This window comes from Stegodyphus dumicola, chromosome X2 (assembly GCF_044657685.1).
Source record: "Stegodyphus dumicola isolate Sdum_Otavi_A_Nest chromosome X2, ASM4465768v1".
NCBI classification, from domain to species: Eukaryota; Metazoa; Arthropoda; class Arachnida; order Araneae; family Eresidae; genus Stegodyphus; species Stegodyphus dumicola.
In genome coordinates, this window is record NC_140781.1 from 177028114 (window position 1) to 177052247 (window position 24134).

General features: G+C 36.3%; 1 long non-coding RNA gene across 1 annotated transcript in view; it reads right to left on the reverse strand.

Moving 5' to 3' along the window:
• Positions 1-24134, reverse strand: part of LOC146992983 (uncharacterized) — a 186514-nt gene that overhangs the window by 62031 nt on the left and 100349 nt on the right. The gene's annotated exons all lie outside the window — the stretch shown is intronic.

Genomic DNA, 24134 nt, shown 5'->3' on the forward strand with positions numbered 1-24134 from the left:
TTTCATGTTCACTGCCTATCCCTAGCAATTATCGTAAATATTCTTGAATTTAAAGTTCAGCATTTAATGAGCTTAATTTTCACAGCTTGATTCAAGACGATTTTCTGATTTTCGAGAATTGTTTCGGCTACTAAATCTTCACAATGAATGGAGCAGTGACAAAATTTAGTTTCAGATGCGACTTTCTTTATTTGAGAAATAAAACCGGAATGTTTTCCTTTTAAAGCTCGAGCTCCGTCACTGCATACGGCAATGCATTTATTCCAAGGAATACCATTCTCAGACATAAAATTTTCCATTACTTTGAAAATTTCATTTGCAGTTGTTCTATCATGAAGAGATAAAATAAATATACTTCGGCAATTCGTTTATCTTCTTCGAAACGTATGTAAACTAATAATTGAACAAAGTTCCTTATATCAGTACTTTCATCCAATTGCAATGCGAAATACTCGCTGTGTTTTATTTTTCGAATAAGTGTCTCTTTTATAGAATTTGCCATTTCATGAATTCGTCGACATACTGTATCATTTGATAACGGAATATTATTAAGTTCATTAGCTGCTTTTTCTTTGAATGATGTTAAAATGTCATCTTTAGTTGCTGGTAATATAAAGTTTTCTCCAATAAGTGTGTGCCTGCCCAGTCTTAACAATTCTTAGACTTCCTAGCAACTAGCTCCCAAAGCTTTTTCACTTGAAGTAACAAAATCGTTCATTACTTGTTTACTATTTTTGAAAGATAATTTTCTCTTAAATTATTCTTCAGATATATCCTTGAAACTGGCATCCTTAGATTGAAGATGTTTTTTTAAGAAACGTTTTTTTACTTTTTGATGTTTGTTTTCATACTTTGATTGGATAATAGTTCACCGCTAAAAACACATTGAGGTTGAGGGTCCATTTCATATCCATTCCAAGTAGAGCCAAATGATAAATAACTTTCATTATATTTTCTGTAAACAATTTTTCTTTTCTTTTCAATATTCTTAGTGCTATAGATTGTCTTGTATCCTTCACCTGTGAATCACCACTTTTCCGCTTAGTTAATTCTAGCCATTTTTTCATTTTGAAAAATCTAGGTTTGTTTGATTATTTTTCACAAATACTTAAATGCACAATACATTACGAGTTCTTCAAAAAACAAACGACGATATTCTCAAGTCGCGTAGAAATGTAGGGAATGCAAAACAAGAAGAAGACAATATACCTGCTGTCAGAGACAGCAAATCGACGTAAATCCTAATTGAAAATGGAGCAATATGAATTCGGAAATGATGGCGTTAATAAAGTGTAGACATGTTAATATCTAGAATCTATCTATTAAGGAAAGTTATCTATCTATTATTAAGGATTATCTATTATTATCCATCTATCTATTAAGGAAAGTTTTCTGCTAAAAAACGTTCTTAACAAAGTTAGAAAAAAAAACTTGAAAGCAGTATCTTTAATACTGGTAGTAATCACCACTCAAATCTATGACTTTCTTCCAAAGCTGTGGTAAGTTTTTCAAAGCCTTCGGCCCGGAAAATTGGTCGCCGCCAGTCCATAAACAGATCAACCTCGTTTCGGACATCCTGTGCAGAATAGAAGATAGCACCAAGAAGATGTAGCTGCACATGTGAAAAAGGTAGAAATCCGAAGGAACGATGTCGGGACTATATGGTAGGCGTAGCAAAAGATCCCATTCGAGTCCCTACAGAGTCCAGCCGGTGAATGCAGGCACATGTGATCTTGCATTTATCTTGATCGAACATTACCTTTTTGCGTCGGAACTCAGTGCGACGTTTTTCCTTGATAGCAGCGTCAACACGTACTAGCATCCCGTTGTACAGATTACTGTCGAGGGTTTTACCTTTTTCCAGATACTCTTTGTGGATAATACCACGGCAATCCCATCAGATACAAACCATGATTTTTTGTTAGTTAAATTGGGCTTTGCGACGCTGCCGACGGGCTCACCGGACGCAGACTAACCTTCTTTTTCGGCCTGTGTTGTTGAAGTAAATCCACATTTTATCGCAAGGGACGATCCAGTCCTGAATTTTGTCCTTGCGTTGATATTCGAGCAGATTAGTGCTGGCCCGAACACATCTGTCCTTGTCTGCTTGAGTCAGCTCATGTAGCACCCAGCGATTGAACTTGTAGTTAATCAAGTTTGTACAATGCATAGTGCTATTAATGGACGCGGTACTGACGTGTAACTCCTTAGCAAGCTATCGAGTCGTTGTTATACCGACCTTCCTCTACAGGTTCTCGCATGCGGTCCTCATCATCATCAGTAGGCCAGCCAGAGCGCTCTGTTTATTGAATGCCACAGTCCTTGTTTTTGGGCTTTTGGTACCAAACCTTCACAGTGTCATATGATACAACAATTAGTACCTAAAGCTGTACACATGATTTGGTGGCATTCTGTAGCAATATTTTGCAGCAGAACTGGATGTAAATGATGGTTCGAATCTGGTAACGTGGTAGTTCCATTTCATACACTTTGTACTTAATGATAATGATTTTGTTATACAAATTTCACAATACAGTTTCTAAAGCAAGTCGCTTTCTTTCAAATGCCAGAAATCTTTTGACAAAATATGATTAAACAACGCCAGGTTTGCGCAAACGATATTTGCGGTGGCAGGAAACTTGTTAAAACCCAATAAATCGATTAACTCTAAAATAATTAATGATATCCTATTACCTTTTCATAGGAACTTATTTTTATTTCGTATTAAATACAGCATCCATTTTTATTACTCCTTTTAAAATCCTCATTTATGACGAATTTTGTAATGTCTATGGCTAAAGGAATATTTGTGAAAATAAAAACGGATTATTTTGCTGAAGTCTACGAGCGGCTATTGATTTCGAAGAAAGCTCAGATCGCACAAATTTAACGAGCGGTAGAAGAAAAATGTAAAACGGTTCTTGGGGTATTTAATTTTTGAGTTTAATAGTTTCAAAATATTTCGTTTGTTTGCTTACCACCAAATTTTCTCTTGCGTATCACCAGTGGTTGAGAATCGCTGCACTAAATAAAAAAGAATTTTTGTAGTCACCGTTTGCTAGTGATTTCATTTTGTGCATATTCTCACAAAATATTATTCTAAAATATTATAGTAGCTATTTTGATTACAAAAGTGAAAAAGTAGTTCAAGCGTAGTGTAATACACCTTTCGTGGTATTTTCAATTTTATATTGGTTGCTCTTTTTTTGCATAGCAGGTTATTTATATAAATGCGTAATAATTTGGAGAATAGTTGATGATAGATGTTGAAAAGTAATAAACGAAGAAACTTGCAGATATGTCCGAATTCAGTATTTCTTTATGTTTATGGCTGACATGCTTTTCATTAAAGCCACATAAAATAAAAATGTGCAGTTAGGATGCATATTTTCAAATATTTGTTTTACATAGGCTTCAAAATTATATTTTACATAAAATTGTAAAATATAATTTTGGAACCATAAGCCAGCAGATTGGCAGGAGCGAAAGCGGAAAGAGAAATGTGTCGTATTCCGAAACGAAGGCTTAAATGCATAAAGATTTGGGTTTTACTTTACAGTTTTGAGTTTACGTTCCGAATTAGCTGCGTCACAAGCGTTGTGTAAAGGATGGAAACGGGAAATAGCCAAATTAAAATAGAAACTTAAAGGACTATTTCAAATTGAAATTACTATTTTGATTTATACACACGCACACACACACATATACACTGTGTACCGTAAATATTGCGACGAACTTCTAGGAGAGATAGAGCACATCGTAAGAATTAAGAATTGCATAGGAACCTATACCCGGAAATGTCAGAGGTAAGTGGTAACAGAGGTAGAAGATGGGAAAAGAAACAAGAGTGATTAATTTGAGACAGTTATTGGACATGAATGCAAATGGTGTAAGACAGCTTGAATGTTACAACAGATGCTTGAATGTTACAACAGATGATATTTGGCGTCTGAAGTTTGCACCATCAGACGCCAAATATGCCTGACACCGACAGACCATTTGAATTCCGCAAATTATGTGATCTTTCTGGAGTAGGTCCTTTACCGAGTTGCTTGACTATGTTCCACCAAATGTGAGGAATTCCAACATGTGATTCCAACATGAAGGGACCCTGCTCATTTTGGACTGGATGTTCGTAGCCATTTGAACAGATCATTCCCGCATCGATGGATTAGGCGTGGTGGACCAGTTCCCTTGCCCCCCACGCTCACCGAATTCATCCAGCCTTGATTTCTTTTTGTGGGAAGCCATCAAAAGTGTCGTGTATCACGATCTTGTTGTGTCTGAAATGGATCTCGTGGCAAGACTCGCTTGCGCAGCTGCTACAATCAAAGAAACTCCCGGTGTGTTTCAACATGTCAGGCAATAAATGGTCCGTAGGTGTCATGCACGTTTGGCGTCTGAAGGTGCAAACTTCGAGCATCTATTGTAACATTCAAGCTGTCGTACACCATCTGTATTCATGTCCAATAAATGTTTCAAACTAATCACTCTTGTTTCGTTTCCGATCTTCTACCTCAGCAACCACTTACCCCTGACATTTCCGGGCATGGGTTCCTATGCAATTCATAATCCTTACGATGTGCCCTACCTCCCCTAAAAGTTTGTCGCAACATTTACGGTACACCCTATATATATATATATATGGTTTCGACGGAAAATGCAAAATTTTACAATTTGGCTGCCAATGAATGAACGGTTATTGCTACAGCACATCTGATCTGCGCAACTGGCAGGATATTTAAGAGGAGAAATTACGATTCCAGGTCATAAATTCTTCATGAATTTCATTCCGTGTACTCTGGTAGACAGTAACTATGCCTCGCATACAGGTGCGCGAACGATATGCAGATGTCAGAATTTGAGAGAGGTCGTATAGTGGGCTCAAAGAAGGAGGTTGGTCTTATCGGCGAATAGCTCGACATTTGAGCAGGAGCGATGCCACTATAGCCCCGTTCACAAGAGCAGATTCGACCGGTAGCGAAACCCGGTTCTTCCAACGTGTCCCATTCACATGGGACAAGCATTAAATGCCTCGCCGAATTAGAGGTAGAACTTGGTTGAATGATCCTTACCTCTCGGGAGCAGGGCAAAATGGGGAGATTTCCCGTAGTATACTGCGCTGTTCACTTAATTTTAGTTACTGCTCGCTGGACTGTCAGCGAAACAATCGCGCTAATAGATGTCTGGGGATGTGATAGCATCCCCCCCCCCAAAATTAGACAGAACTGTACAAGATACGGAAATTATAGACAAATACAGACAAGATTATCTGATGCTAGGTATTCCAGAAATATCGTTCAAATTAAAACTAAAGTTAAGACAAGTGCATATCGACTTCAACGCGACAAGGGACTCGGTACCTTTTGAATGATTTTTTTTTTTTTAAATTTAAGCATTTTCATCTACTTTTTATGAATATTATTAAATGGTTTTGTGAGACAAAATAATTTTTAGCTGAAAAAATGTTTTTGCTAGTAATTTTTTTAATTTAAATTTTTGAAGAAAAATTTTTCAATTAAAATGTCTTTCTTCTACAATTAAAATGTCTTTCTTCTACAATTTTCAATGTCTCCCCCCAGTTTTTTTATTGTATTTATTAGAGTGTTTTTAATAACTTCAAGGAATGATTTTGCAATTAATGAATTAGTTTCTGAGAAAAAAATAAAAATACACTTTTATCTAAAATCTTTAAAACAAATATGATCTCAGTCACATTTTCATTTCAAATAATTTTTCCTTTCAGTATTTTGCAAAACCCATCCTTGTTTCTATAAAGTATATAATTTCAAATAAGCAGTAAAAATAATAAATAATTTAGTCCATACCTGTATATGTTTTAGGACTTTAAGTAAAAGGATTTATCGAAAAAAATGCAAAAGGTTTCTCAGTTTGCATTTGCAGTTTAAATAATACAAACTGTCTAAATAGACATTTAATCATTTAAAATCTTTAAAATGTTATTACTGAATTTCAATACACACACATATATATAAATCAAATTGAGATTCTCAGGTTATTTGTAAATATTTGCAAAAAATCGTTTCAACTTTAAATTTGAAAAAATCTAATTATGTACAAAGTTTGAGTTCTATATCTTATCGGAAAGCAGTTTAAAAATCCATTACCATCTTTTAAGCATAGCAACAAGCACCAAGAGTGAACTAAATAACAGCTTATAAAATAATAATAATAATAATTAAAAAGCATATATTTTTCAGGAACCATTACGAAAGTTCAGGTACCAGTTGCGAAAGTAAAGATTACAAAATTAGCAACAGTAAACAACGTTAAAAATGTGTAAACAGTATTAGAAATCTTCCAATTCGGAGACGTAATTGTTCACAGAAGCTTAGGTGTAAAGGGAAGGAAGACGGTGGTCTTCTGAACGGGTCCTAAAGACGAAACTCTTTCATATCTCCTTTTTCTCCTCTTGCTAACGGCAGCTGTGAGGAGGAGCGTTGAATATGAACGGGGCTTATTAGACGATGTTGGCAGGAATGGGTGAACCATGGCCGCACACAGCGTCAAGAAGGAAGCGGTAGGCCTAGAGAAACGACAGAACGTGAAGACCGAGCAATCGTCAGAGCGGCAAGCACAGCCCCAGATGCATCATTATCATCGATTGTACGTGCAACTAGTGCTTCAGTGACCGCAAGGACCATTCATAGACAGCTCACAGAAAGGGGGCTAAGGCGCAAGGGGCGTCGACTACCATTGACCTCTGTACAACGTCAAGCCCGTTTGCAGTGGTGCCGGGCTCATTCGCACTGGAATGTCATTGACTGGAGTACAATAGTCTTCAGTGATGAGTCCCGCTTTGAACTGAGCCCCGATGACCAGCGAAGGCGAGTCTGGAGACGTCCCGGACAGCGGTATGATATCAACCTGACAGTCTTCCGGCAGACAGGCAGACAACCAGAAGTGATGGGCTGGGGTGCCATTTCATTTCATAGTAGGACCCCTTTGGTTGTCATCCGTCGCAACCTTACAGCACAGCGGTCCGTTGACGAAGTTCTAAGGCCCGTTGTGTTGTCCTTCATGTCACGCCACCCTGGGCTTACCAAGGTTCTTTAATATACTTGGGCTTACATTTCAGCAAGATAATGCCCGCCCCCGCACTGCACATGTTTCTACTGCTTGACGAACATTACCTTGGCGAGCAAGTTCGCCGGATCTCTCTCTCTCCTATTGAGCACGTTTGGAGCGTTATGGGCAGGGCCCTCCAACCAGCTCGGGATGTTGACGATCTAACGCGCCATTTGGACAGAATATGGCACGATATCTCTCAGGATGACATCCGGCAACCTCTATCAATCGATGCCAAGCCGAATAACTGCTTGCATGAGGGCCAGAGGTGGACAAACGCGTTACTGACTTTTTCACTTTGTGAAGCTCTATCATTTCAATAAATCATCTAGTTTTTCTCAAACTGTAGTCATTTGTTTTTCTGTACATGTACATCACTTCTACCGATTTTCGTCCCACTCGGATAACTCCTTCTTGTTTTTTTTTTTTTTTTTGTCTAAGAGTGTATATATACAGTGGATGGACAAAAATATGGAATCACCTTGTGAAATGCATGTTTGAAAAGAAAGATTCATTTTGATGAAATATGTAGGTGGCGCTGGCGTTTTTGACTACTGACGCCACCTATACAACTTCGTAAATGTGCTAAACAGTTCAATTGTTGTCGGAGTACTGTTATGTGAGGTTGTCATTGCATTATGTCAGAGTTAACAGACTTCGAACGTGGGCAAATTGCTGGAGCATGTATGTTAGGTGCTTCCGTAAGCAAGGTAGCCGAGGTGTTTAGTGTTTCAAGAGGTACTGTATCGAAGATTTATTCCGCATATTTGAAAAGCGGAAAAACATCATCTGCTAAATCACAGCACGGACGAAAGTGTGTCCTGAGTGATCGTGACAGACGATCATTAAGGGCAATTGTGACGAAAAATAAGAAGACCACAGCTGCAAAAGTTACTGCTGAAATGAATGAATTACCGAACCCTGTGAGTATCAAAACAATTAGAAGGGAGCTTCATAAACAGGGAATTGCTGGCCGTGCTGCAATTGAGAAGCCACTCATCAGTGATGCTAATGTCCGTAACAGGAAAAGGTGGTGTTTAAGTCATAAAGCCTGGACTATAGAACAGTGGAAGCGAGTAATATGGTCTGACGAGTCTTCTTTCACATTGTTTCCCACTTCTGTCCGAGTTTACGTCTGGAGAACGCCATCTCAAGCCTATAATACAGACTGCTTGTTGCCAAGAGTGAAACATGGCGGGGGTTCTGTTATGGTTTGGGCAGCCATATCGTGGTTCTCTGCTAGCCCCATGATAACTGTGTCAGGGCACATGACTGCCAAGATTTATGTGAACATTTTGGCCGATCAAGTTCATCCCATGGTACAAACTTTGTTCCCCGATGGTGATGGTGTCTTCCAAGACGACAAAGCCCCTGTTCACACAGCTCACATTGTCCAGGACTGGTTTTCTGAGCACAAGGATGAGTTGTCAGATCTCCCCTGGCCACCACAGTCACCAGACCTGAATATTATCGAACCTTTGTGGTCTACATTGGAACGGAAAGTGCGTTCTCGTTATCCACCGCCAACATCATTATCTGAACTTGCCACCGTTTTGCAGGAAGAATGGTATAATATTCCCTTGGCAAACATGCAGGAACTGTATTTATCCATTCCGAGAAGACTGCAAGGTGTTTCGGATGCCAACGGGCTTCCTACGCCATATTAAGCAAAGAAACATGTTTTTTTAAAGGTGTTTCCATATTTCTGTCCAACCCCTGTATCTTGTTAATGCACAGAAAACATCCTTCTTACATGTCTGTAAATGTGTATTTTTTAGTCATAATTCGTTGTATTATGAAGTTAGGTAGGTTAACTCTGTCTGCGTATACATATATATCTGCTCTAAATGACGGAAATAGTCGGGTTTTGGCATTTTCAAGTTTTAAAAAGTATATAAAATTATTAAATTTAATTTTTATACGCTCCTTCTATCCCTCTAATTATATTTAGGAACATTTTACACTAATTTTAAAAGGAAAAACACAGAAGATCTGATTCCTGCACTACAAGAAAGATCGAGATATTTAATTTCTAAATTTGAGATATTTGACGTCATTTCCAACTTGTCTTGAGGGATCAGTTAATAAATAAATTAGAATAACTAGAGTTTGATTTTCCCCCCTCTAAATGTCATTTAATGATATTTTTTTCCTAACATGTAGCAATCTTTAATTTATAATTTTGTTACAAATGGTATACCGAAAGAATTTTCACGCAAGTTTTCTAACGCTAAAAATATCTTATTAATAATCTCTTAAATTTGTGTCACTTTAGAATCATACCCTAACAATCCTACAAATTAACTAACTTAATCGTTTCTTAATCATACAGTCAGCATCATAATCTTCGTTCTTCTCACGCTTGCTACTGGTTTAATATCTTATCATCACCTCACCTTTTCTCTGTTGCCAATAATAATTATGTGAAACGTAACGTGTAATTATGGAACACCGGTGGCTACATTTCCCGCTTGCGTATTACTTTATTATTTTTCATTTAAAAAATTATGCAAAAATTAAAGAAGAAATATATCTATCCACCTTCCTGTTTTTAAAAGAAATATTCATAAAAAGGGCATAAACATTATCATCGCAAATGAAAATTTTATTACACACACATATATATATAAACCGTGTCCACAAAAATCCTAACCCAGCCTTTAGTTTCGCAACCGTTGTTTGTAGGTATGTACTTCCAGTTATAAAAATTTTGGCATTTTTAAATTTAAACAAATCAATTTTCTAGAAATAATGAAACCTAACTTTTTACATGTTCCTCCGGAATCTGTACTTAAGTTCAGGAAAAAAATTGAACTCATTGAAAAAAATAAAGCATAAATTTGCTTCCCGTTCGACCAAAAATGACCGAGATATTTAATTTCAAATTTTGCGCTTTCTGATGCCATTTTCAATTTGTACTGAGAAGTCAGTTAATAAATAAATTCGGGCAATTCGACGGTGATTTCTTTTTCTTAAATTCCATTCAATGGCATTCGTTTGTTATTTACTACGGTCTTTATTTGCAATTTTATTACATCTAGTATGCTGAAAGAAGTTTCGCACAAGTAATTTATAGGCTTTTAAAGTCTCAAATATGAACTGTTACTTTAAAATCATAATGTGGTGATGGTAAAAAATTCAATAAACTAGAAATATTTTAAATTTTTAATTTATGCAACGAATGTTATATATATTGGATATGTGCTAATGCTGAAGTCTTCCAAGTTTTTAGAAAACTATATAAGTTTCTGATCTCTTTTTTTGAAAGAAAATTATGTTTATCAATACTTTTCGCGACAATCTGCATACATACCTCATCCAACACCCTTTTAGTTCGGGTGCCACTGTAGAGACATTATGATTTTTTGGAAGCCAGACAGATGAAAAAATAGCAACCGCCTTCGCGGTGGCAAATTCTCGCCACTAAATTTTTTAATATCAAAATACTTTTCCAGGCCGTTATTTTATTTTAGTTACGTACATTTTGCTTTTCGATTTCTGTATGGGACCTGAAGATATTCTCCAGTTTTAAAATGAAATATCTTAGTCAATTTTCGTCGTCACGCATTTTGTATTTTAATTTTTTTATAATGAGTTAAAATTAGAAGAACTATAATTATAAAGACTATTATATATATTTTAGAAATAATATAAGTATATAGAGACGCATTATATTCCAAAATATAAGCATAGAGACTTGCTATACATACTTCCGAAAGAAATCTGCTATATATAATTCCGAAATATAAGTATAGAGCCCTACTATATTCCGAAATACAAGCATAGAGATCTTCTATGAATGTAAAACAGTTATATTTCCTGATTTTTACAAAATTTAATTTTTAAATTTAAAAATGCGAAAACACGAATATTTGCGTCATTTAAAACATTTTTTGTAATGTGAGCATATGTCAACAACTAACGGTTTCGAAAATAAAGGCCATATAAGGACTTTGGCGGATAATATGGTGCATATCCACACACAGTAATGTCTCTACACTTCGAATCTGTGTTTAGAATTGGATGAGCATTCACGGAATGCACTCATTATATTCCGTTAGTTTTATTGCATGTTTTCAATTAACATACACGTTTCTACCACTTATAGCCAGTACTGGAATGTTGATATTACTAAGTTTTAATTTTAATAACCGGCTAAAATAATGTGAATTTTTTGTCATTTCCATGAACTGCAAATATTTTAGTTAAGTTGATAAAAGGATTTGCGCAAATTTATTACACTTGCACCGGAATATAATTGCAGACATGTGCTTCTTGGAGTAACTGAAAACGTTTACTTATTAGGTTCGTTTTAGTAGTCTATTTTCCCTCCTGAATTCTGTAGAGACATTAGGATTTTTTGGAAGCCAGAGAGATGAATAATTAGCAACCACCTTCGCCGGGAATCGAACCACGGACCTCTAGAATACCGGCCCAGCGTGCAGAACCACTACACCACAAAGGCACGCTAGGAAAGTGGGAGAAATACCTTATATACTCCCCTTTTTAAAGGGCGACTGGGGTTTTCAGGGGGCCCAATCGCCAAATCCTGGGTGTGGAGAAACCTCATCCAACACCCTTTTAGTTCGGGTGCCACTGTAGAGACATTATGATTTTTTGGAAATCAGACAGATGAAAAATTAGCAACCGCCTTCGCCGGGAATCGAACCACAGACCTCTGAAATACCGGCCCAGCGTGCAGAACCACTACACCACGAAGGCACGCTAGGAAAGTGGGAGAAATACCTGATAACTCTCAATTCTCCAAAGCAGCTTATAGAGTCATAAGTCTTTTTTTTTAGCAAGAGAGGGGGAAAATGGGCAATGCCCTCCCCGGACTCGAACCTGGACCTCTCTAATACGCGCCGAGTGTGCTACCGTTATACCACGAAGGCTTGCGGAAAGGAGGGTGAAAATTCCTCATATACTCCCCTTTTAAAGGGCGACAGGGGATGAGGGAATCCAATCGCCAAATCCTGGTGGTGACGAATTATCGTTCACCATCTTTCAGTTCGGCGGAATTCGAACCTTGACCTCTTGAATACGTGCCACGTGGGCTACCGTTACACCACGAAGGTATGAGGAAAGGAGGTTTAGAAAATACCTTGTAAGCTTTGGCGACCCAAACAAGATCATAAATTCCATTTTTAGACGAGGTGGATCGGGTCGTATTTCCCTCATTTGTACCTTATAAGCTTTAAATTCCTTGGTCTAAAATTCATCAAAATCTAACACAGAAATCTTAACTGAAGCTTTAAAATTTGCTCCACACACAAAAAAAAAAAAAAAAAAAAAAAAAAAAAAAAAAAAAAAAAAATCAATAATTTTTGTTCATTTTAGTCAAAATTTCGAATTTTTAATATTTCAGATAAGTAACATATTTTTTTTTTTTTAATTCAGAGGAAACTGTTTTTTAAATATGAAAAGTGTCTTTAATCTGCTCCGATGCTCTCGTTATCTGAATAGTAATTGGCAATAATAACAGAGACTGAGAAATGTTTACCTGGTTTCAAAACCAAACGAATTTATAAAAGTAATATATAAAATAATGAAAATGATTTATGGCATAATTTGGGTATTAGTTTTATCGATCTTTCAGAATACAACGAAAAGTTCAGTCAACTCGAAACCACCTCTTCTATAATTCAAAGTATGTAAGTATTTCGAAGTTAAATACCTGCTAATCAAAATACTAAGATATTCAGCACGGTTGAGAGAAGTGTGTTTACGTTAATTGCTGGAAACAATAAGACGAACTATTCGGAAATGAAAAACTATTTCTCAGAGATATTTAAAAATTGCCTTTCACTTGGAACTAAAAAGAAGAAAAAAAAAATCGAAGGCCAAAGCAAATGATCGATTGTCTTGAACAGTGTACAATCAATATACTATTTTGTTTACAACTTAATTTTGTTTTTCCAAGACTGCTACTTAAATCTACCTAGAAGAAATTTTAGAATACTTCCAAGAAAAAAGTAATTTAACAACGATAACACATTAAAACCCAGTAAAAGAAAGAATGAAATCTTCACAGGAAAATTTTCAGTGGCTATGAATGAAACTGAAAAGTCATTACATTTATTTCGCTTTATTTTTAACGAGAAGCGGCTTCGCTTGGGTAATTCGATTCATTAGTGAATCGTGTCCGCAGCTGTATTGCAAACTGTTTGGCACTCTATCAACAGCAAATGAATAGTAGTTATAAAAGCTTTATGCAAAGTGGTGGAATTCGGCGAAATTTGTACAGATTTCTGGTAACATTTTTGCCATGATTAGCAAATATCAATGTCTCGATTAAAAAAACATTCTCTAAGCTATGATAATATGCGCTCGTACAGGAAGTTTGGGAAAATATATTTATTTTATTAAATCTGTATCTGTATGTAAACAGATGTAAAAGCAGACAGATACATGAAAACTAGTGAAATTGTTTATAAAAAATTATAACAACCAAAAAGCTATAAAAATTCTTGAAGATAAAATATATTTTTAAGGTACTGTAATTACTTGTTGGAAAGATTATGTGAAATAAAGGATTTTGAGAAACTATTGAAAATCCTCAATGCTAGTTAATAAAAAAAAAGTAAGATTTTTTTTTTTCTTTTTTCAGTTAATACAGAATTTTTTAATAAATGTTTGTTGTTGAATTTGAGAATACTGTTTAAAGATGTGAAATATAAAGACTGGTGGAAAAGTCGTGCAACATTTCGGGTAATTTGAAAATCTGAACCTCTTTAAAAAGATTTCAAGGAATTCTACAACGTTATAACAACATGTATTTTCCTCTTGCGTACTGCTGGGTTGTAAATGGTTCATGCTCAGCTACCAATAGGAAGATCCGAAGTTCGAATCCCGGAGAAGGCATAATTGGCTTTCTCATACTTCTTTCTTTGAAAAACCTGATAATCTCTGCAATGGCGCCCGAATTAAAAATGTGGTGCATGATAACTCTTTACATAAAATTGGTCAAATGGGTCTCGTACCTCTCCCTTGTCGTCTTTTAATGAAAAAAAAATGTAAGGAAGTTTCCCATTCGCATGAGGTTGCTTACGTGGTGTAAGTTCTTCGTGCGTCTAGCTAGTAACTGAAAGATCTAGCTAGTAGCTCTCGCCAGTCTGTCTGGTCCAGCTAGTAGCTGGACTAGAATCCGACGAGAGCACAGCTGATTTTTTATGCTCCTTACTGCGAAACACCTGACAGTTCTGTACAACGTATTTCCAGTTCCACATGTAATAAAGGACATATCACTTGGAAAGGCAATTGAAAGGCACTTGGAAAGGCAAAGGAATTGGGAAGTCAAATATTTCACATAATCCTGATATCATGATACTTCTAAATGTTAATGATTAGAAGACGGAAAGAATCTATAAAGCTAACATAAATACTGTTTTTGGTATTTTTCTGGTAACTAAGAACCAGTTGCCAAATGTGATAGCCTGTTTATATCACATCATTAATAGTGCAATATTTAAGTTGCACAATGCGAAAGCAGTTCCCGATGCCGAATTCGTGCAACTCTCTGATGTTTTTAAGCTAAAAAATCGGAGATAGTTATCCCAATACACGCAGTGAAGTGTTGCCGCCATCTAGTTAGATTTATATGACCAAAGTTTGAGCCTTAAAATTTTTTTTTTTAATTCCTTTCAAATTAAAGCAAATTGTTTAAACTCATAAAAAGGCAAGAAATAAATTCACTAAAGTTTTTGCGTATATATATTCAGTGAACATTAAACAGTGTAAAGGCAATCAATACGGGATTCGTAACAGTGATTCTTTCCTGAAATTCCCGTAACAGGTGTAATTGAAATAATACCTCTAAAACTACCAGACGGAATGAAATCATACCATTGATATGGCTAAAGTACTTTCGTAACTGCTGACATTATACGGCTGTAACTGCTGACATTATACCCAAAGCTAGTGAAATTTTCCCTAGCTTTGGGTTTATTCAAGGGGCTTTCGACATCGATGCAGTTGGCTGGGTTGGGCTTTCGACATCAATGCAGAACACTTTAAAACTTGAAAACAATACTCGAAGAGATAAAAATTGTAGCTAGTTTTTTTTTTTTTTTTTTTTCCGGATTTGAGCGTCCATAAGTTAAACGTGCTAGCTAAAAGTTGCAGGACTTGCAAACATTCACAAAGTGAAAGGTAAGTTATAAGGTATTTTTTCCGCCTTCTTAGCGTGCCTTCGCGGTGTAGTGGTCCGCACGATGGGCGCGTATTCCAGAGATCCGTGGTTTGATTCCCGGCGAAGGTGTTGCTCATTTTTCATCACTCCTGCTTTAAAAACAAATTAATGACTCTACAGTGGCGCCCGAACTAAAAGGGTGGTGGATGATGATTCTCCACAACCAGGATTTGGCGACTGGGTCCCCTAATTCCCAGTCGCCCTTTAAAAGGGGGTGTATATAAGGTATTTCTCCCGCCTTCTTAGCGTACCTTCGTGGTGTAGCGGTCAGCACGCTGGGCGTGTACTCCAGAGGTCTGTGGTTCTATTCCCGACGAAGGCGTTGCTGATTTTTCATATTCCTGCTTCAAAAATACTTAATGTCTTTACAAAGTAACTGGATATAAACACGAAAGTCGAAAAGTGGTAAAATTGCTTAACCCTGTTAATTTGACGTGAGTTAAAGTCTGGCGAATAGGTAGGTTGCATTGGAGCTTTCTTAGTTTTTCCATGTGTAACGTGAGTACAAGCCGGTTTTTCCTAGAAAGACCTTCACGAAATTTCCCTTCTCTACACATACAGCCCTCGAGTTCTTTGCTCGAGTAACTTAAGTAATCCAAAGACACAAAAATCGATACTTATGGTTTATGCAGTGACACTTTTCTTGCCTTGTACTTCGGTCCAAGTTTCGAATCCCGCGTACGGGCTGGCTGCATGAGCGTTTTCGTGGTTTTCCCCAGGTGTAACGTGTATATGAGCCAGGTTCCCTTAGTCCTCCGTGAAACGCATTCCTGCCCTTTGGCAGATAGCCCTAGAGTGCTTTTCCATAATCAACTCAACCCATCAACCTTTTCTTGGCAATAATTTGTTTGGCGCCAAGATTTTTTTTTTTCGTTGACACACTTCTTGAGGCGTTTGGTAATCCTTATCTACTACTGCGTCAAATACTGTCCATCAATCCATAAATATTATTGAACTCTCTGACGTGTTGTCTATAATTATCTGCATTAAAGTTTTTCGCAGTTCTGTTTTCAGCTGTTTTTAATAAGTATTGCTTGTTCCGTGACAAATGCCGCTGGTAATAAATTTTTTAAGCACTAACCCCCTCACCAGTAGTCGAGTGGTTAAGAGTCCTGAATACTGGAAGTTTGACCAGTGTTCGAACCTAGGCGAACGGGCTGATTGCATTGTTTTCTCCATGAGTAACGAGAATGCGGTCCAGCTTCACCTTGAAAGTCCTCTTGGAAATCCGGCCTCGCCAATTATCTCGTCTATATTTGTTTAATTTGTTTGCGAAAATAAAAGTTTAATTTTAAATAAATTTATTTAATGTTGATAGAACACATATTGAAGGGCTGAACCTCGGATATAAAGCTATTAAAAATCGTATGAGCGTTTTGGAAATAAATCAGCAAACAAAACAAAAGTCTGGCTATATCATATTAGGCGTATCATAATACAATATATACTTAATATGTGTAAAAGAGTGTTTTAATTCTATTAATACCTTAAAATGAGCTTCGTGAAAGAAATTAATAGGATAAAGAACTTAAAAGCGTGTTAAATAGAAACATTTGACACGCAACTAAGCTGAAGAAATATTGTTGGCTATCTAATCAACTTGCAACCATTTGAGCAAATTATGATGTAATGTATTCAATGAAAATGGAGATATAACGTATTTAACACTGATTCAACGTGATCTATATTTAGAGCACTTGACAACAAAATGTAATTTATCGTCACTAATAAAAACGTGTATCTTGCACGGAAGGACGGCAAACTATAACTGGTCCCTTTCTTGCGAAAGAGAGCGAATACAGTACAACCAGCACTTTCCCCCGAACTATTTTTAAGCAGCCCCCCCCCTTTGACGTACAAAAAGCGAATGACGTGAGAAGTAGTTGGATAGCCCAGCATTCCTTGCGCCGCAAAAAAGAAAAAGAAGATGGTTGCTTCGACTAAAGCAAATGAAACCATTGTTTACTGAAGTTCTATGCTCTTTCAGGCTTTGCTATATAAATCCCTTAATTTGTCGAGCCAAAAATAATCAGCTTACCTCGAAAACATTAATTAATCCTTGGAAGAAAATGGATTTTTAAGCACAGAAATTTATACTCTTTGTCGCTGAAACATCTAACAAGCCAATCTTGTTTCTTGCCGCTTAGGAATAATAATGACTGCATTTTATTTACTTAATTACATGTGTGATACACTTATATAAGTTTAAATGACTTCCAAAAACCTTTTTAACAAACAAAATGCATGAGCTTTTGATACAGCTGCATTTATTAAAATAATTATAGATATAGATAAATATAGATGATTATCCTGCTATTTGATGTGGTTTATTTTTTCTATATAATTATCTGATCCAAGTATCTATAAAGTAACAGTTCTAGTTGACAGAAAATCTGAAGCAAATTCTTAAAGCCCCTGCAGTGACTAACCTATTCAGCCCGCTAAATAATTGAAGTTCGACCCGGATTAGAACTCAATCGAAAGATTTGTCTGCAAGGGTATTTTTCGAGTTTTTCTCCTTGTGTAACGTGAATGCAAGCGGGTTCCGTTCAGAAAATCCTCCACGAAGGTTTTTGGTTTAGTTTATTTGATTACAGCAAAGCACAGGAGATCTATCTACCTAATGGAAGGGATGCCTTCGTGGTGGACTTTTCAAAAAGAAAATCGTATACACGTTACACATGGGGAAAACCACGTAAACGACCACGCAGCCAGCCCATTCGCTGGGATTTCAACCCCCACGTTACACATGGGAAAAACCACGAAAATGACCATGCAGCCAGCCCATTCGCTGGTATTCCAACCGCGGACAGAACTACCAATGCTCAGCGACTTTACCTCTCAGCCGCTGGTGGGGCTGCTCCACAAAGAGTGGTTTGGTTTAGTTTATTTTGTTATGCCAAACCATGCAACAGCTATGTGCCTAAGAATAGGGATGCCTTCGTGGAGGACCTTTCTCTTCAGTGGAACGGTGTTTGCGACACCAGGGTGCCTGGGCCAAGGCCCTACCCCTTGTAGAATGAGTTAGGTAGCTTAGAAAGTATCTGGCTAACTTAATCAAAAAGGATATAAGTCTCAAAAATAATTTCATAATTACTTTTTTTAATAAGTATTAACTTTAAGTAAATTTGAATTATGATAATTAGACTTAGTAGATTAATGATAGTATTTAAATAAATATTAATTCTTTCAGATTAACGAAGCTGGGAAATGAAAGCTGTGGATAATGTGAGGCACAGAAAGCAGTCGAGCTGTGACATTGAAGAAGAAACATAGTAAGTAACAAGTTCAATAATAGTCTGAATGCATAATAATAATGAAAAGTTACGGATACAATATATACAAATAATAAGATAGTGAGACAAGATACACGGTGCAGGATACATGTATACAAAATCAACTACAGGCATGAAGTGTGGGTACATAACAGTGGGAGAAGAGAGGAACAGAGAGGTTACATGATAGTTACATTCAACAGGGACAGTGGTCTGTCCATATTATTTATGTCGTTGTAATCATAGTCACAGATCTTAATCCATGACTTATTGATAAGTTGCTGTCGTGCATGAAATTTAGTAGCAAGTTTGTAATAAAATGATCTTAGTAACTCCATTCCGAGTTCCTCGTGGATTCGGTTGTTTCGAATGTACCATTCAGCGCTGGTGATCTGTCTGAGTACTGTATTCTTGCATGCCTGTAGTTTACTCCTGTTAGTTTTGCGTGTGTGTGCTGAAATGGGACTGGCATAACAAAGTAATGGTCTGAGAATGGACTTGTAAATAAATAGCTTGTTGTCTATAGATAACACACTGTTTCGAGCAATTAAGGGCTTGAGTTGTGCTTTACGAACCCAGAACTTCTGAATAATAGAAGTGATGTGTGAGGACCATGTAAGAGTATTATTGAGGATCACCCCAAGATAAAGGACTTGCTTGGCCCATGGAATACTGGCATTGTAGAGCTGCAGATTGTTTCTGATTTTGGTTTTTCTAGTGAATAAGATAGCTTTGGTCTTGTCCACGTTGACTGAGATTTTCCATTGGGTAAGCCAAATCTCTAGTGTGTGAATGTAGTTTTGTAATCGTTGAAATAACTGGACCAATAAATGCACTTTGTGGCAGGATCGCAGTGTCGTCAGCATACATAGCTAGTCATGTGTGATAGGAATGTCGTTCACGTAGATATTGAAGTATGTAGGTCCAAGCAAGGACTCCTGGGGGACCCCTGCAAGGATAGGGTGCGAAGAGGAGTTTGTGCCATCTACGTGAACGATAAAGTGTCTACCTGTTAGGTAGGAATTAGTAATGTTAATGATGTAGTCTGGGAAACCCAGAACATGTAATTTGTAAATGAGTGCATCCAACCAGACTCTGTCAAAAGCCTTATCAAAAGCTATACCAAAAAATAGTCCACCAGTGATCTTCTTAGTAGCCATTCCCTCTGTGATGGCTTCGAAGACTCTATATAGCTGATTTGTGGTGGATAACTGCCTCCTGAATCGAAATTGGTGAGGTATAATAATATCGTTGACATCTAGATGTGTGTTGATGCGCTTGAGTAGCACAACTTCAAATATCTTGCTGATGGAGAAGAGCAGGCTGATAGATCTGTACGATTCAGGCTTGCTTGCTGACTTGCCATGCTTGAGTATGGGAATGATCTTGGCCGTCTTCCATGACTGAGGGAAATGCTGCCATTCCAGGATGATGTTACATAACTTGGTGAGGATAAAGATAATCTTAACAGGAAACCTATTTATCATGGCATTAGTGATGGAGTCCAAACCAGGGCTTTTCCTGTTTTTAAGTTTCTTGATAATAGCTCGGACTTCTGAAGGTAAGGTTGGAATAATGTTGTCCGTGCGTGGGTTTGTAGGAAAAGTGGGGTGAAACTGTTGAACAGAGTTCTGATTTCTCAATTTCAGTGTAATGGCTCCCTTGAGGCCCTTTAAGAGGCGGAAGACCTTTCTAAGGAAAACTGACTCATATTCATGAAGAAAACCACAAAAACTGCCATGTAGCAAGTCCGTTCACATGAAACCGAACCCAGGTCGAACTACCTCCATTCAGCGACTTTTTACGACCGCACATGAAGCCACCAAGAAGTCTCATTGTTCAACTGCGTAACCTAACATCTTGCAAACGCTTAGGGAAGGGGGGGGGAGAACTGATCAATGAGTGCCGCATGAGCTAAGAATCAAAAAATTCTTTTCTCCTAAACGGGGAAAATTTGAAAAAGCTGTACAAAGGGGATCTTGTATAGTAACCTTAATCGTTCTGCTCAGTAATCGGAAGCAGATCAAATATCAGGGGAGATGACAAAGGCCTACATCGAAAGGGAATGATAGTTACTGCATGGTGGATATCTGAAAGCCAAATTCATCATTCTATCTTCAGGTGCAGTCACACTAAAACAAATAACGATTTTATGAAAACATGGAACAGAAGGCGCACAAAAAATTTCTTCTCTAATTCAATAGATACGATGTCCCCATGAGCATCATCTCAGGGCATGCCTTTAAATTTGAAACTGAGAAAAAAGAAATTATTGTTTTTCAACTCAATAGTACAATCCTTATTAATTACGGGCCCACCAGCGGCCGAGCGGTAAAATCGCTGAACACTGGTAGTTCGGTTCGAAGTTCGAATCCCGCGAACGGGCTGGCTGCATGGGCGTTTTCGTGGTTTTCCCCCATTTGTAACGTGTATACGAGCCAGTTTCCCTTAGAAAGTCCTCCACGAAGACATCCCTCCCCTTAGGCAGATAGCCCTAGTGTGCTTTGCCGTATTCTCAATACACCTTATTAATTACTTTAAGTGTACAGCTTTGCATTAAGTCATCGATTTTATTTAGAATCATGAATTTAAACAAAATGAATTGAGCTCTGTGGTGTTGATTTTTTTTTCGGGATGCTGTCGAATACCAGCATGTTTAACGAAATAAAGCATTTTATACAAAGGAAAGAAATCTTTTCTTTCCTGTCCTTCCGCTACGTGAAAGAGCTGTCTTCTTTTTCTGCATACAGTGCACTTATAGCATTATCTGGAAGTCTTCGTTATTTAGCACTGAATTTGACGTAATATATTATTACGTTTTAAGCATTTATTATTACTCAAAGGCGAGTTTAAAGATCAAAGTTGTTTAATTAAAATTAGCTTATTTTAAAGATATTTATTCTCGTTTCTGGGCTTCTTTCAAAGTTCTGTATGATAATGAAATATCTTTTTTTTTTTTAGAAATATTAAGCATGACTGAAATGAAGGCAGAGGATCTTTTAAAGGGCTCAATTCAGCCGATGTTTAGATTGTGCTCTTAATCTGAAGAATAAAAATCTCTTAAAAAAGGAGGAAAGTTAACAGGCGTGTGTCCTTAAACATATAAAATAAAAACCAGACAGATGCACAAATTGCGTACTGCAAGAGAACTAGCTAATTGATACTTTACGATTCTAAAGAAAGTTTTCTTTTGCTCTGGTTAGCTATAAGTTATGAAGTGAAGAGTTTATTTGTGTTATTAGTATCTGCCAGAGACACGAAACATTTCGCTGTGATCAAGGCTTGAATTCAGTAGATGTCCAGCTTCGATACTTCTGAATTTCCATCTTTAAATAAGAAAGAGTTAGTTGTACAATCGAATTTCAATATTAACAGAAAATATTGATGCCATATTTTGTTTAGCAATTAGTGAAACTGATATTGGTAATCGATACAAAATGAATGAGTCCCTGGAAGAGCAAAATACGTGGGAAAACTTCAACAACTGAGGAAAAAAATCCTCTTTATCAAAATGCGAACCCATCAGGAAGAGGAATTTTTATTGACCATATTCTTTTGGTCAAAATGTCTTTAAGCTGATTAGAAGCCAAAATAAAAAGTCGCTTAGAGCTCTGCGGGGTGAATACAAATAAAAATACTTATTTTTGTTTTATTGTTTTCCTGGACTGTATAGTGGTTAGCGGAGGTTGACTGCTAGTCTGAATTGCAGGGTGACGGTTTGAATTCCGGACAAGGCTTGGTTATTTATGCTCTCTTTCGACTTCTCCGAGCGTAATATCAGACCTCCCTCAGTGGTGTACTCAATGCAACGTTCTCCAGGATGAGACTGCTAAATGACTAATCGATTCGGTTATTCACAATGCGTGAGAAATAGATATTCGGCCATTTGAAAAAAAGAGAGAGAGAAAGAGAGATAACCTAGCTTTTATCCTCTGTACTATGCCTTGTTGTTATAAACTTTAGTTATCTTTCATTTGTTTAATTATTTCACTTAATTATTTGGACTTTATTTTCATTTATTATTAATTTATTCATTTTCATTTTATATTTATGATAGCTTAATTGTTATTAACTTCATTTATTAATATTTTTATCACTTTATATTTTATTTAATTATTCATTATTTATTTCCTAATCTATTGTTTTATTTATTAATTTTTGCTTCTGTTCTTTTAACGGCATTCTGTCTGCATAGTTTCAGCATTTATAACTTTATAAATTAAGCCCTGGCTTAGAACAACTTTAGAGATCTACGCATATGAGCAGAATAAATCTTAGTAGTAAAGAATAAAGCTTAGTAAAATAAGCAAAGGAAAATATATCTGTAATTTTTTATAAAGATGGGATAAAAAAGGCAACTGAATATTAAATCGATTTATGGATTATAACTTCTGTCTTCAGAAGATGGATTATAACTTCTGTCAACAGACTATCACATCGATTTATGGATTGTAACTTCTGTCTAACTGTCTTCATTAAATAAATGCTGTTTTTAGGGGCCTTGCTCAGTCTGCTGATTTCCCAAATAGCTAAAATTACTTAAAATGAATGTATTTAAGTAAGAGTAGAAAAATGTAACCACAATTTTAGCATGGATATTTCTTATTGCTTAGAATGATTTTATAAATTGCAGTTAAAAATCGCTTCAATACCTTATAAAGGAAATAGCCATTTCTCAGTTTATTTCGATCGAAAAACACAGCTACAACTTATAGAAAGCTAATGAACAAGAGAAACAAAAATAAGAGTTCCACCGCCCTCCAAATAAAAAGAAAGAGTCCCACCGCACCTCCCTGTGCACTGAAAAATATGAAATCAATTATCTATATTTTGAGACTGTAATGTGTCCAAGAAGATATACTAAAATCTTTATTTTAATAATTTACGAACTTTCTGAATGCAGGCAAATTCCTATCATCTAATTCCAATTTTCCTGAAATTATTAAATGTATTTAACGCTAATCCTATGAATTATTTGAGTTGAATGCTTTTTGTTTTTAGCTGGAAAGTGAAAAGGAATACTTTCGTAAATTTCTACCATGTATAAATTAGAGCAGTAACATAAAAAATTAAATCTAAAGACCGAGTCTAGTATTTTGCCAATATCAGTATTAATTATACAACTTTTATCTGGAGCTAAGATAAATTGATAATTGATTTATATAATTTAATTCCTGATTATGTTGGAAATATATTATTGTATGATCGGGTAAATTAAGCAAACCTAGATTAGGCCCTTAAATTTGGTGAATATGGGCATTACATTATTTTGCATGTTATACAATATTTAACAGTATATTAATGGGAAAATACTATAACCAACTTTCGAATACAGTAATTCAAACTTCCGCTCATTAATTTATTCATTTAAAAATTTGTCCTTCATTCAGCGAAATGTCCTTCATGAAAATTCAAGATTTTCCCCTGGATGTCCTTATGCTTCAACATAAAATTTAACAGAATATCTTATAACAAACAATATGGAATACAGAATGTGATAAAGCCACATGTTGTGACGACTTAATATTTCTAAACGATCTTGCAATAATTTGTCAAAAGTTTGTTAACACCTTTATAAC